General features: G+C 39.4%; 1 protein-coding gene across 5 annotated transcripts in view; it reads left to right on the plus strand.

Annotated features, from left to right (window-relative positions):
* The window catches only part of CDH4 (cadherin 4), a 938653-nt gene that overhangs the window by 156602 nt on the left and 766300 nt on the right, over positions 1-15751 (plus strand). The gene's annotated exons all lie outside the window — the stretch shown is intronic.

The raw sequence follows: 15751 nt of genomic DNA on the forward strand, positions 1-15751 counted from the left end.
GTGGTGTGAAATGTGAATATATAACATCTTGAGTCTGTCTTGACTGACTTAGCTGGAAATGAAATTCAAACTAATATTTTTGACATTATAGTTATAGCACAGTATAGTTACCATTAAAAAGATGTGTGTTTTGTTTTGCATTCTTATTAATGAAAGAACACATTTTGCATTAATAGAACCTTCCTGGCTGGGGTGGACAGATAATTCAGCTGGCATTTTTCATTTACCACACAGCGGTACGCTTCTTAAAAATTGCCCTTGTTAAATTCATTAGAGATTAATTTCTTAAAAACCAAAGACACAGTGGTAGTTGAAGCATGTAATATGTTCTCTGATTAAAGGAACATGAGCTGTGTTCCTATACAAACCAAGCCCATTTGCATACAACTGTCAAGATATATGATGATTTTGAAAGGAATTAAAAAAGATGTACCATATACATTCATGTATAAATTGAGGGCAGGTTTTGGGCCCAAAATTATGGATTTTAATATAACTTGTCAATAAGTCGAGTATCATTCTGCAGCAGTGTTTCTCAGCCTGGGGATCGGGAGCCCTAGGGGGTCATGAGGACGTGTCAAAGGAGTCACCAAAGACCATGAGAAAACAGTATTTTCTGTTGGTCATGGGGGTTCTGTATGGGAAGTTTAGCCCAATTCTATTGTTGGTGGGATTCAGAATGCTCTTTGACTGTAGGTGATCTATAAATCCAAGCAACTACAACTCCCAAAGGTCAAGTTTTATTTTCTCCAAACTTCACCAGTGTTCACATTTGGACATATTGAACAGTCATGCCAAGTTTGGTCCAGATCCATCATTGTTTGAGTCCACAGTAGTGTCTAGATGTAGGTGAACTACAACTCCAAAACTCAAGGTCAATGTCCACCAAACCCTTCCAGTGTTTTCTGTTGGGTTCTGTGTGCCAGGATTGATTCAATTCTATCATTGGAGGAGTTCCGAATGCTCTGAGTGTCGGTGAACTATAAATCCCAGCAACTACAACTCCCAAATGACATAATCAATCCTTCCCTACCCCCCCCCCCCCCCACTCCACCAGCATTCAAATTTGGGCGTATTGGGTATTTGTGCCAAATTCGAACCAGTAAATGATAATACATCCTGCATAACAGATATTTACATTACAATTCATAACTGTAACAACATTACAGTTATGAAGTAGCAACAAAAATAATTTTATGGTTGGGGGTCACCAGAACACGAGAAACTACATTAAAGGTTCCACCTGTCCCTTAATGCCATCTCCATTTACCCAGCAATACTTTCAGAAAGACCAGAAACAGTGCCACAGTGGGGAGAGGAGAGAGTTTGATGGTTTTTTAAGGTCCTCCTGGGATGTGCTAAATGCTCACCTTTCTCTACTCAACTCAAAAGAAAGGGATGGTTCTCTTTTCGATTTGAGTTGTGGTATAGTATTAACATCAGTCCATAGATAAGTTGACCCAGGTTTTTTCAATTTTTGTTTACTAGAATGTCTAGATCTATACAAGAATATACAGGTAGTCTCTGAGTTACAAGCATCTGGCTTACAAATGACTCATAGTTAAGAATATGAGTGAGACAACAGGAAGTGAGATAAATCAACCCCTAGGAAGGGAAATACACTCCTGAAAAGTTATTATTAATTCTTCTTCCTACAACAAGCCAATTTTTTCAAAACCCAATTATCACTGGGGCAGAAAGTGAGGTGAAAGCTTCTGAACAGGGGCACAGACAGCAAAACAAACTCCACAAGGGAGTTAACCCTTCCCTATGCTATCCAAAGCTTTAAAATGTACTTGTTCCGACTTCCATACAAATTCAACTTAAAAAGAAACGTAAGGAATCTATCTTGTTTGTAACTTGTGGACTGCCTGTATAGGGTATGTCTTTCCTAGAAGACTGTAAAGGAGACTGATCAAATTCATTGACCATGGGATTAATTATTTAGGAGAAGCAGTTACCTGCACTATAGTTCCCTCTCCACCCCGTATTGATGCTATAGCTCTACCATGTTATACTTGTAATTTACTGGGAGATAATTGCACTTGTTTTGTACTTATCTTTTTAATTAATTTTATAGTTATAGGGGGTGGCTTCACTAAATAGTGGAGGAGGCATATCATTTGATCCTAATGGTGACCCCCTGCTGTACCTGTCTCATTCTCCTTTAATGCTTATTGGGATCACAACCAAGTGGATGGAAGCAGTACGTTTTTCATAGCAGCATTTTAGTTGCATTTCAGAAGCAGAAAAGTGTTGTTTTTGTACAACTTACAAGCATAACAATAACTATCCTGTAGATATAACTAATTACTTAAGATTTAATTTGAAAGGTGTTTAATAACTTCTAATTTTAATTTGAAAGCAGTTTAATCACTTCTGGTTTTAATTACTTCTAGCTTTCTCTGTGGGTTAGGTCCAGGCTAACTCAATGACAATTTAATGTTCCAAAGCATTATTACTATCTTGTAAATGCCTTTTTTACTTTTAATGTTTTGAGTGTTTGCTATCATTAGATCTAGTAGTAAACATGTTCTAAATGTTTGATTTATATATTTAAATATTTTGTTATTTTTGAGTTGTTCTATAAGTACACCTGATGTTGTTTATTTTATTGTTTATGATTTGATATGTCTGTGGGTCACAGGTTCGAATCCGGGGAGAGGTGGATGAGCTCCCTCTATCAGCTCCAGCTCCCCATGCGGGGACATGAGAGAAGCCTCCCACAAGGATGATAAAACATCAAATCATCCAGGCGTCCCCTGGGCAACGTCCTTGCAGATGGCCAATTCTCTTACAACAGGAGCGGTCGCTCCTGAGACAACAAAAAAAAAATTGATATGTTATGCCGGCATTGAATGTTTGCCAATTTTCTGTTGTAAACCACCCTGAGTCCCCTCAGGGAGATAGGGTGGTATGGAAATAAAGTTTATTATATTATTATTATTATTATTATTATTATTATTATTATTATTACAACACTTTATACAGTTTTCAGAGGAGATGAGAGTTGTCGCCATTTCCTCAGACCACATTCTAAGGAGTAGTGATGCAGTGGCTCCATGCCTTGTGAAGATTAAGCTTTGTAAGCTTCAGGACTTTGTAAAAACCAAGAACTGTGATATAATCTGCTACATACTTTGTACTACCCTGTTCCCTCTGAATACAATGGCAGACCTTGCAATAACCGAAAAGAACACCAATTTTCCTAGCAACATTGCATTCCTATGAGCTCTCCCAAGATAACTTTAAAGAAGCTGCAATCTCTCCCTCTCTTTCTGCCACTTCTGGCCATCTTGAATTACTGAGTAGAAGAATGGCAGCAATGGCAGTGGCTCTTTGGTGCTTCTCCTCTAAGCCACCCCAAGAGAATAGTGGAAGTTAGGCTTTTAGGTTCTTCTGAGATGAACTATGCTCTCACCTTTTGCTGCTGCTTACATTGACTTGTGGATAAGTTGGGCCAGGCTTTTTGAGTTGATTTTTTAAACTAAAATTTCATGATTTATACTCAAGTATGATGATGATGATGATGATGATGATGATGATGATGATGAAGAAGAACAACAACAACAACAACAACAACAACAACAACCAAAAATAGTCCTAAACACTTGGGAAGTGTCCAACATGTGATCCAATACAACAGCCAGCATAGTGATCTTGTTTGCTGTATGCTAATTTTGTTGTGTTTCTAATAATAATAATGTTTTAAATGTATTTTAATTTAATATTTTATCTTTCATATAATGTTGTACGTAATGTGTTGAATGTTGTTGGCATCAAATTGCTGCTGTTGTAAGCCACCCTGAGTCCCCCTTTGTGGGTTGAGAAGGACGGGGTAGAAATGTTGGAAATAAATAAATATATGGTATTCTGTGTTTGGCCTGGTCTTGAATGGGCAACTGGGTGGCCTGGTCTTGAAAGGGCATATTATCTCCTCCATTTTTGAATACTCCTTGGGAGTCTTGCTATGGAGAGTTTCATGATGACAACTTATTCTTCAAAATTTACCACTGTACGATTGTTGAGATGGTGCAATATTAGAGAGTTTTGGATAGATATTTTCCCCATCACTCCCTGAATTTTGGATTTGAGACTTTCTGCAGTTGGAACATGTGGTTTAGTGCTGAGTTTAGCCCACTTTCCATTCCTATCAAGGTGGATGAGTTCTCCCCACTTTTTTTCTTGAACATTCAGAGTTCTTCCCAAATATCATTTCTCTGAGCAAATCTGAAACTCAAACACACACACACACACACACACACACACACACAATTCCTCCCAGACCTCCATCTTTTTGCAGAGTTTCATGCTAGTTATCCCCCACACTTCTCCAAGAACTTCCAAAGGTTGGATGTTCAGTGTGCTGTATCAACTCAGGCGGGTGGCAGTAAGAGCCAACCTTCCCATCAGTTCCCTACACACACCACCATTGCTATTATTTCCAAGAATGGAAAGGAGAAAGGGAAGGAGGGAAGAAGAACTGGTCAGATCAAGATAGGGAAGTCGGAATATTTTTGGAAATAAATTATGGGGACTAAAAAGCCCACTTCTTGGCTGAATCCCCTGAAATACAAACACTATCTGGATCTCTGAGATTGGTGTCACCCAGTGCCATAACTCATGGTGTCACCCCTATGGACCACCTCCTTTACCAGATCATACTGTAATACTGTAGCTAAAACACTGCAAAATTTGACAAAACCAGTAAATTTTGGTGTCACCCCTTTGTTGGTGTCACCCAGTGTGATTTGTACACACATTCACTGCACTCCCATTGTGATGTCACTGATTGAAGTTATATTTTGGGGTCAGGATGCAGAGGAAATACATTAGACAGAATGTCCTATCATTGTCTTCAGCACATAACTTTATGTACACAGCTACATGGTAGACACTAAGAAATTATGTTAGTAAATTGGGAAGATGTGTACCAGCTTATGTTCTGATTCACATCAAGCTCTGCCGATACATATCAACATGTCTCCACTGGTGTCCCATTGTGCATTAACCTCAGCATGCATTGGTTAATTTGTCAGCTCTCCTATGTAACAATGCAATAGCAGCCCCTTACTGGATAGGGATGTTATGGAATGCCAAATTCCAGTTCCACTTATGAAGATGCAACTCCCCAACAGGATTTTGGGCATCATAATGTATCTAGCCTTAGGCTCCCAGCTAGTGCTTCTAAATGAGATGCATGTATGTGTGGCTGCTTGCAGTCAGGGCCGTAGCTAGAAAAAAATTTCGGGGAGGGTTGACAATTTCGGGGGGGGGGGGGTGTCGAAAAATTCGGGGAGGGTTGACAATTTCGGCAGGGGGGGGGGTTGAAACTTGCCTCCTAGCTCACGCTGAAGCAAAGAGCACAGCAGGGGGCAGAGCAACCTTCAATAGCCTGCAGCTCCACCCCTGTCAACCACCTCCACCAAGTCTGGCCTCCTTAATTAGAGCATTCAACACACACACCCCCAACTAGGTTGCTTCACTACATCGGCTATTGCTGCAAGTAATGACAGTGTGAATAAATTGTCAATATTTGCTTGGGATAGTGGTTACAGTTCTGGAGGGACTCTTAATTTTTGCATCTCATAGACTTAGCATGGGGATTTGGTTAACCAGTTAAAATTCATGAGTAAACCAGGTTTTTTTAAAAAAATCTGAAACATTTCGGGGAGGGTTTGAACCCCTAAAACCACCCCCTCACTACAGGCCTGCTTGCAGTACCACCTATAGTTAAACGGCTGCTGTTTTCTGCAGAGCCCAAGGAAACCTCTGTTTTTCCAATTACAAATGGAAGAATCCACAGGGCTATACTGAATTAATTGACAGTCAACCATGCATGAGTAATCCTGCACTTCGAAATGTAAATAACAAGCGGTTCGGAACAGTTAGAATAAAGATTTTTCTATGTATTGAAATTAATCCAACATCCAGAGCTGTGTCTGTACACAGTGAAAAAATAGATGATCATTAAACAAAAATTCAGAATGTCATCTTGGCCAAGACGAAATCCTATGCTGTGCTTCAGGAGGAAAGTGATTGGTAGAGTAATTGGTTTTTTTCCTCTGCTTTAGCATTAAACTGCTTTAGCAACACCACTGAAAATGGGAAGAAAAATGGGCCTTAAATGGTTTTGCTTAACTAATTACATGGTTAGGTGCCTAATTTAAATAAAGTGGCTTGATTTGTTAATAAGTTGCTTAAATTAATTGGAAAAGGGGAAAAAACTTTTAGCATTTTTCTGATATTCCTGCAGTTTAATGCAGCCTATTAAACACCCCTGCTGCTAGAATAAATCTGCACTCTTTCTCTACATGTTTCTTTTAGAAATAATTCCAGTTATAAGCATGTATGTTTTCCCTTTAGGCCCTTCATAGTGAGATTCATTGATTGTTTATAATCAGCTTAACTGATGTCTTCCAGACTCAAGGCTGTGGTTCCCATGATAGAGCCAAGTCACCTGTGACGGACTCTTCTTCTATTCCATCTGCTTTCAACTTTACCAAATATTATCATCTTGTTCAATGAATTGTCTCAACATATGAAATGGTTTAGATATTTAAGAGCAATGATACAATTTGGCAAAAATGCAGAGATTTAGGAAAGGGTATTTGTTTTCTTCACCTTGATCCCATAAACCAAATATTGGTAGAAGGTCAATTCCTATTCTTTGGGACCTTCCATTTACTTTGCTAATGGGAGAAGTATTCAACACAACAGTTTGTAACCATGTCTTTTAAATTGTACATGCATTTCGTTACTCAATAGATATGTGCATGAACATTAATTAATTAATTTATAGTATTTATATTCTGCCCTTCTCACCCTGCAGGGGATAAAGAATGGATTACAATGCAAATATACATAGCAAACATTCAATGCCATTAGACATACAACATATATAGACAGACACAGAGGCAATTTAACATCTTCATGAGGGTATGCTCGATTCTGGCCCGGGGGAGCTGCCGCTTCGCTGTCCACTTGTGACACCGAGTCCTTGATGGAATACTTCCTCATTCTTACACATGCTGCTGGAAGGTTTTATGGTGTTGTAAATTAGTTAAATTAGTCTCCCTGCATAAAGCAATACCTAAGTTTCCTACTTGACAGATGCAACTGGCTTTCGGGCTGCATAGGTCAACAGCAAGCTAGACTATTAATGGTCAGGAGCTCACTCTGACCCGGGCTGGCTTCTGAAACATGACCTCACAATCAGTAGTGATTTAATGCAGCTCGCTATTAACAAGGTGCGCCATAGCCTGGATGAGCCACTGTGGAAGCCCAGGGAACCACATTATTACACATGAGAATTTGGAGGTCTGTACTCCCTATTCCCCTCCCCAATAGTTTTGAACCCAAATGCCCTCTAAGGGAGGTGAGATAATTTTCACCATAGTTTTAGCCCCCAGGTTATTTAAGATAATAGAAAATGAACAGAAGTAATTTCATGTTGACTTCAAAAATAAGAGACTTCCTCTAGGCCAGTGGTTCTCAACCTGGGGTCACCAGATGTTTTTGGCCTACAAATCCCAGAAATCCCAGCCAGTTTACCAGCAGTTAAGGAGTTGAAGGCCAAAAACATCTGGGGACCCCAGGTTGAGAACCACTGCTCTAGGCCTTTTGCTCCCACCTCCCCTAGATTGGAGGGCATTTAGGAGCAAAAATATTTAAGTAAAAATGTTTCTTTTTGACATGGGGGAACTGGGGGCACAAAATGACCACTGGGGACTGCAGGTAGCCCTCAGACTGCACATTGCCTAGCACAGATATAGACTCAGCCTGTGTTAACTCTACATTTCTCTTTTTTAAAGGGGAATGACAACTAAACCAATGGACACCTAGATGTCTCCACCAAAACTTCACATCACATAAATACAGCAAAGCTGCCATTCTTCATGAACATTGTGAGAAACATGTTAAAAGAAGAAGAGTACATTGGGATTTGTGGGAAGGAGGATGCATTTCTATCAGTCATTGCAGTCCTGTTTCTTCACACCCCCCCCCCCCCCCCCGAGAATTAAGGCAATAGGATTGTGTTTGTTGCAGATACTTCCTACTGCCAGGATTAATTTGATACCACTTCAGAAAGGCATATGTTTGAATATTTAACAAAAGCAACTGTGGAAGTGACTAGACAACATTAAAAAATATTGCTCTTGCATAATTTATGCTCATTGGTGCTCTTTGCATGCTTCCTTTCCTCACCTGCTTCTGCAGAGGCCACACAATGCTTCCAATCTCGTTAAACTATTTATTCATTGTGATGAATGGTTTTTAATACACCATGTTGAGGTGACACCATGCTGGACCTTTCAAAAATCTGCTTTACTTTACATGTTTTAGTGTTTGTTCAAATAAATATCTTTTATTGCTGCTTCGGTGGGTGAGCTGCCACTCTTTTCTGCATTAATCACATTTGTGTCACTTTCATCCCACTTCCCTTCTGTGCTTAAATGGCTGGCTGTTAGATAGAGATGCAAAAAGCATATTGCTATGTTTTTGACATGCAACATTTATGACGTGAGGCAGAGAACTGTGTACCGTTCAGAGGTGACCTGGCCAGAAACAATATGGAAGACGTGGAAGAGAAAAGAATGTGAACAGCATTGCTAGGAAACAGCTTGATGGGGAGACAAGGAGGTCTCCTTGATGCTGTTGGTACAAAAATATGATTGCTGAATTTGTTTTGTTTTACTATAAGAGCATTTCTTCATAAAATAATTTTGTATATTTAAGCATTGCCAATCCACCTTTTGATGACCCCAAAAGCTGTCCTCAAAATGGTAAAGATCATTTACATCGACATTGTAAAGCAAGTAGCCTCAATACCCTAAAGGCACTAGATCCTGTTTGATTTTGGAAGATGGGAAGGGTTGGCCCTGGTTAGTACTTGGATGGGACACTGCCAATAAACACCAGGTAATGGAGACCAGAGCTTCATAAACTTTTCACAACCCCTTTCAGCCTGAGAAATGTTTACATGAACCAAGGTGTATAGATATATAAAATAGGTATAAAATTAAACATTTATTGACAACAACACCTTAGGAGGGAATTCCACAACAATTGGTTGTGGAATCTCCTCCCAAGGTGAATTAGAAAAGTCTTCTATGCCAGTACTGACTTTAGCTCTAGGATGTCCTCAGAGTAGTATCAGTACCAAACCCTGGCACATATTACTTCAGTATCCACATTTCCATGAGTTAAACTCCTTTTAGTTTAGTGTTACCCAATGAGAACTGAGAGTGTTGCTATTTTACTATTTGAATGCACATTCCTTTAGGTCTGGTGATCATCCTGTTCACTTGATCAGGGAGCAAATATATGATCTCCACTTGCACCACCACCATGGATTAATGTGGAAGATTGGAATGCCACACAAAGGTTCATATTTGTGGACCAGCATGGTTTAGTGGTTTCAGCATTGAACAATGACTCTGGAGAATAGAATTCCCAATCAGTAATGGAAGCCCAATCAGTAATGGACTGGTCCATGAGGCCATGAAGAGTCGGAAGTGACTGAACATATAAACAATGACGACGACAACAACAACAACAACAACAACAATAATGGAAGCCCACTGCATGACCTTGGGCAAGACCCACTTCAGTAAAGGCAAACCCATCAAACAAAGACAAAGGCAAGCCCATCTTGAGAAGAAAACCACATGATAGTTTGCCTTATCATCATCAGTCAGAAATTACTAATAGATACAACAACACTATTCATAAAATTCAACATTCCTCCCCCACCCCCTAAGTAGCCTATCATATTAATCAAATAGTGATCTGCACAGACCTGAAGGAGCAATAAGCTGACACAAGAAGTTGGCTCAATGAAAAGGTAGCCAACTGTTAAATGCTTGTTGCTATGTTTTGTATTCTTCAAGGCCAAGGATTAATAGAGGTTGTTGTTGTTCATTCGTTCAGTCATCTCCAACTCTTCGTGACCTCATGGACCAACCCACGCCAGAGCTCCCTGTTGGCTGTCATCACCCCCAGCTCCTTCAAGGTCAGTCCAGTCACTTCAAGGATGCCATCCACCCATCTTGCTTAATAGAGGTGCTCGGGATTTGTCTAGCTCTTGGATACTCTCATATTGACTTGGGGAAATAGTGTCAGTGGTACCGGTCTGCCTCAGGCAGTAAAATATCTTGGGTCATTTATGTTTGCAAGCCTAAAAAGAAAAGAAAAAGAAAGTCAGACAGAAAAAGAGGAGGAGAAGGAGAAGCTCTTTCCCCACATATTGCTTCTCTCTTGTTATGTGAATAGTGATCACTGCCAGAGAAATCATCAAAGTGGGCCTCTGAGAGCTGCATTGGCGGGATGGTTGCATCTGGAATAAATGGACAATGCATTGATTTGTAATGCCCAGAGGGATTTGATTTATTTGCTGAAGAAGTCATGATGGTGTGCAGTAAATTTGATTTTGATGATTGATCAGGAAATGATTCATTGAATGTTATTAGGGTAATCAATGCTGAACAGGCATTGGTAAACAAGGCATATTCTGTGTATCTCATTCTACTTTTTTCTCTCCCCCCACCCCCACCTTCTTTTTCAATGTCTATCTCCAACAAATCATGGTTGAAAAGGAAGGATAAAAAATGTAGGAGGGAAAAAAAAACATCTTTAAAACAGAGAATGCAAACGTCAACAGATCCAGACTGCTGATGTTTCTTTTACTGATAAAATCAGATAACATTGTCTGCACTTAATACCTGTCTTTAACTGCTATAGATATCTTGTCCTGAGTTTGCAGCACTTTTGAGAAACATTTATTCTATTCTCAAAAGAGCTTTGCCAAAAAGGAGAGAAAAGAATACAAAAGAAAGAAAAACGAGGAAAATTAAATGATCAGGATGATTTTCCTTCTGTTATATATGCATATATGTGTTTGTATAACCTTTCTTGCCCAAGGTGGTGCAATGGGTTAAACCCTTGTGCCAGAAGGACTCCTGACCAATAGGTCAGCCATTCAAATCAGAGGAAAGTGGGTTAAGCTCCCTGTGTTACCTCCAGCTCCCTATACAGGGACATAAGAGAAGCCCCCTACAAGTATAGTAAAACATCAAATATCCAGTGTCCCCTGGACAACATCCTTACAGACAACCAATTTTCTCACACCAGAAGCGACCTGCAGTTTCCCAAGGGAAAATAAAAACATACATGTATCCTGCTTTTTCACTACTACTGTTGTTGATGTAATTGTTATGTGTCATCAAAACTTCCACAAAATAAAGTCTTTATATTGGTTGAGTGTGTCTAAAATGCTTAGAATGAAAAAAAAATGGATTTTTTTTCGGAATACCTGCATGTATGTACATACATGTACATAATGAAATATTTTGAAGTTTAGGTCCAAGTCTAAATGCAAAATTAATTTATTGTTTATTTAATTTACATCTTATAAACATAACAATGCTGACAATTTCAAATTTGGAACTGTTTTGTATTTTGAAGTTCCAGATTAAGGATGCATAACCTAGTTATAATTATGGTATTTTGAATAAGAGGTGCAGCACTGTGGCCAAAGGACCAGGGCATTCCAGAACTGGCAAAGCTGACTTTCTAGCCGAATATACCACTTGCTTCTGCTGGAACATGAAGATCCAGGCTCAGGGCTACATTTGAATGGATGTCCAACCTATAATCTTTAGTTTTCAAGGGAAGGATGAACAAAGAAGTTCCTCAGCATCACCTTTAGATTCTCTTGAAGGACCAAAGCTGCTGTAAACCCCTCCCAAGTCCTAGGACAGAGATGCAGTGTTTAAGGATACAATGGATGATAGTCTTAACTAGATCAATTCTAGTACATGAATCATAGAATCATAGAATCAAAGAGTTGGAAGAGACCTCATGGGCCATCCAGTCCAACCCCCTGCCAAGAAGCAGGAATATTGCATTCACCCCTGACAGATGGCCATCCAGCCTCTGTTTAAAAGCTTCCAAAGAAGGAGCCTCCACCACACTCTGGGGCATGTATGAAAGTAGAAAATTTAGAAAATTTAGAATTTTTTTTGATTGAGTTAATATTTATAATATCTGAGGCCAAGAGTGGTTCTTCCTAACCAAGCAAGGATTCAGAGCCTGTTCTCCAGAGTCTTAGGAACTCATCTCATGCAGGAAGGGAGAAGCTGCTAAAAACAGAGGTAGCCACCTTGTTTTGTTCCTTACCACTGAGGCCCTATGCCTTTCCAACTTCAGAGTTGGCAGCCATCCATGTCCTTCCTCCACTTTCCCAATGTCATCTGTCATTGGGAGTTGGCTAGCATCTAACTCCAGAACATGCAGTCTTTGCTCCATTTCCCTGCACTGCCACACCTGAGTCCCATGATCAACCACTAGAAGTGGCCTTATGTCATCTCATGACCTCTGTGGGACTCCGTTTTGACAGCACAGAGAAACAGCATAGACTGTGTGGGATGCTGAAACTTCTATACCATGATGGTTGTATTGCTACACTTACAGTCTTCACCAAAAACATATAAGATTATAACCAGTGTGAGGGAAAGGGATCAGTGCGAGATAGGGTTAACCTGGGAAAAGCTAAATATGATTCAAAATACATGGTTAATAGTTTAGCTTTCTCAAAGTTTGTCTCCTTAAATTGCTGGTAGAGTGACTGGGAGAATGCCGACTACTTCAGATATAAACTGTGTGAAATCTGTGGTTCTCTAGATATAGTTGGACTCTTCTAACCTCATTATCAGCCATTATGGCCAGTTGTCCATCAAGACAACTTCATAATAGCTGGGCAAAATATTGCATGAAGGTACATCATGGACATTCCAAGCTAGCTTTGTTTTGTGGTGCACAAACCATGAATATTGCTTAAACAACTAGACTGTCAGAATTTCCTATAACTTGCTTATAGAGACCGATACAGTCAGCTCTCCACATTCAGTTGGGTAAGGGGTACAGAATCCCTTTGAAATTGGAAAAATCACAAATAAAAAAATTGCTCCTTCTTTAGCCTCTCTAGGATTCTTGAAATCCTCCAGTGCCAGTTTATAGTCCGCTTCGAACAGAAGTTGACTATTGAGTTGTGGAGGAGAACCTCGAGAATCCCAGAGGAACCATATTATTAATCAAATCCACAAATAAGCAGAAGTGAAAACCTCAAATATAGAGGGGTGACTGTACTGGCAAAATTGGACTGAAGTTCCATGGGGAAGGCAACAAAAAAAGAACAATAAGAGATATTAATTTTTCCTCTGTGCATTACCTGTGAAGCCTTGTCTGGCCATTACCACTGTAAAGCACATTTGTATCTCTTGCTTTTCATCTAATTTATTTCAGTCAGATCCTTTTTGTCTTTCCCCTTTTTATGATGGAAAGGTCAGCTTGGTCTTTCTCACTCTATTATTCTTTTCTTTTTTGCTGAATACTTAACAATCTCTCTCTCTTTACATGTGTGTGTGTGTGTGTGTATACGTAGACACATTCTATTCCCAATGTAACCAAAGTGAAAGAAACCTTTTGACTTCTCATACGGACAAGTACCCTGGGTGTCTATTTGTGGAGAATAGAAATAATTGGTCTGTTAGAGGAACAGCCTTTGCCAGTATAAGAGAAAACACCCCTTATTACTGCAAAGGTGTCTAAAATTAGATTTAAATGCATTATTAGCTTTCAAACAGTTAAAGTAAGTTTTGGAAAGGTGTGGCTCCGACCAGGTTTGACTACAAACAGCATGTGAGTGAGTCTCCTTCTCTGGAGGTGTTTAAACACAGTTTTGTTGGCCATCTGCTAGGAGTGCTTTGATTGTGTATTCCTGCATGATAAGAGGATGGGTTATGTGGTTCTTATTGTTCCTCCAGCTCTATGATTCTATAGGATTTCATCACACTAGAGCATATATCCACTTTAAATCCAGTTGCTGCCTCCTGCAGAATTATGGGATTTAAGTTATCTCTCAGTCTGCTTGTCTTTGTCTTTGTCACCTTGTACTGTCTACCAGATGGCAATGATTCAAAAAAGAAGATGCTAGGTGAGATCCCCAAGAATGCTCTGAACTTTCATAAGGTGGTGGGACCTGTAAAGTTCTTCCAAAGAGGGCAACCAATAATTCTGTGAGCAGAAGTGGTAACCCGTTGGAGAGCCTTCCTGTCTGCTACTGTGCAGTTACCAAACCACGCACAGATGCAGTAGGTTAGGACACTCTCTATAGCTCAGTCCTTAGATTCAAAATATACCTGGTTCATAGAGCTCTAGAAACGCAAACAGGGATCCTCAGTTAAAAATCCTTGAGCCATAGCCTATTCTTTGATCTGTTCACTGTTTCTTCTTTCCGGAAACATCCTGTCTCTGAATTGGTTTTCCTTTGCTTTTGTTAACTATATGAATTGATAGCCCCTTTCCATGAACTTATCAAACTTGACATAATCATATTTCTAATGGTAAATTCTAATAGGAATTTCTTCAATAGAGTTCTGTTTCATGGAAAAGTGGCAAGTTGCCTTCTCCAGTCTAAAGACCACATATATAATGGACATCAGTTCTCTGTTTTAGGTGAAATTGTGCTAAAACATAATTTATATGCAACATAAGGGAAGTGGGAGGGGCTGACTCAACTGAAACATCTAAAGATAATCCCTTTTCAAATGTGTTCCTCAACAGGCCATTAAAGTTTCAAGCTAGACAATTTTATCTAAACAGAAAATCTGTGGGATCTCTTCTGAACATCCATACCATTTTTAATAAAGCTAATGAAATGCCTTGAAGAAAGTTCACACTTTGCTTAATCTTCTCCAGTTTCTCATTACTTTTCCCATGCTACAGTGTTGGTTTGGCCTGTCTCTCCATTCAAAATATCAGGGTAGTGTCGATCAGCAAAATGAATTAACAAGCATTCTATATGGTGTTTATTTTGTTTGACTTACATTCTGTCTTCCAAAAAGAAATGGTCTTTAACCTTTCTTTGGACCCCTTTGAAAATCTAATGAAAGGTACAGAAAGAAAATCCAACTCAACTTTGAAATGAATAATAAGAAAATTGAAAGGCAACAAAACCTTTATTATTTTATTATTTTATTTTATTTTGCATTTGGTTCATCCTGAAGCCCACCTGAGGACCTTCTAGAGCAGTGTTTCTCAACCTGGGGTTTGGGACTGCTGGGTGGGGGAGGGGGTGGTCACGGTGGTCAAAGGGGTTGCCAAAGACTATCAGAAAACACAGTATTTTCTGTTGGTCATGAGGGTACTATGTGGGAAGCTTGGCCCAATTCTGTCATTGGTGGGATTCAGAATGTTCTTTGATTGTAGGTGAATTATAAATCCCAGCAACTAATACTCCCAAATGTCAAGGTCTATTTTTTCCAAAATCCACCAACAATCAAATTTGGGCACATTGAGTATTTGCACCAAGTTTGGTCCAGATCCATCACTCTTTGACTCCACAGTGCTTCCTCAATGTAGGTGAACTACAACTCCAAAACTCAAGGTCAATGCCCACCAAACCCTTCCAGTATTTTCTGTTGGTCATGAGAGTTCTATGTGCCAAGTTTGGTTCAATTCCATTGTCGGTGGAGTTCAGAATGCTCTTTGATTGTAGGTGAACTATAAATCCCAGCAACTACAACTCCCAAATGATAAAATCAATCCTTCCTACAACTCCACCAGTATTCAAATTTGGGTGTATTGGGCATTTGTGCCAAATTTGGTCCAGTAAATGAAAATACAACCTGCATATCAGATATTTACATGATGACTCATAACAGTAGCAAAATTACAGTTATGAAATAGC

The sequence above is a fragment of the Anolis sagrei genome, chromosome 4 (genome assembly GCF_037176765.1).
Source record: "Anolis sagrei isolate rAnoSag1 chromosome 4, rAnoSag1.mat, whole genome shotgun sequence".
Lineage (NCBI taxonomy): Eukaryota > Metazoa > Chordata > Lepidosauria > Squamata > Dactyloidae > Anolis > Anolis sagrei.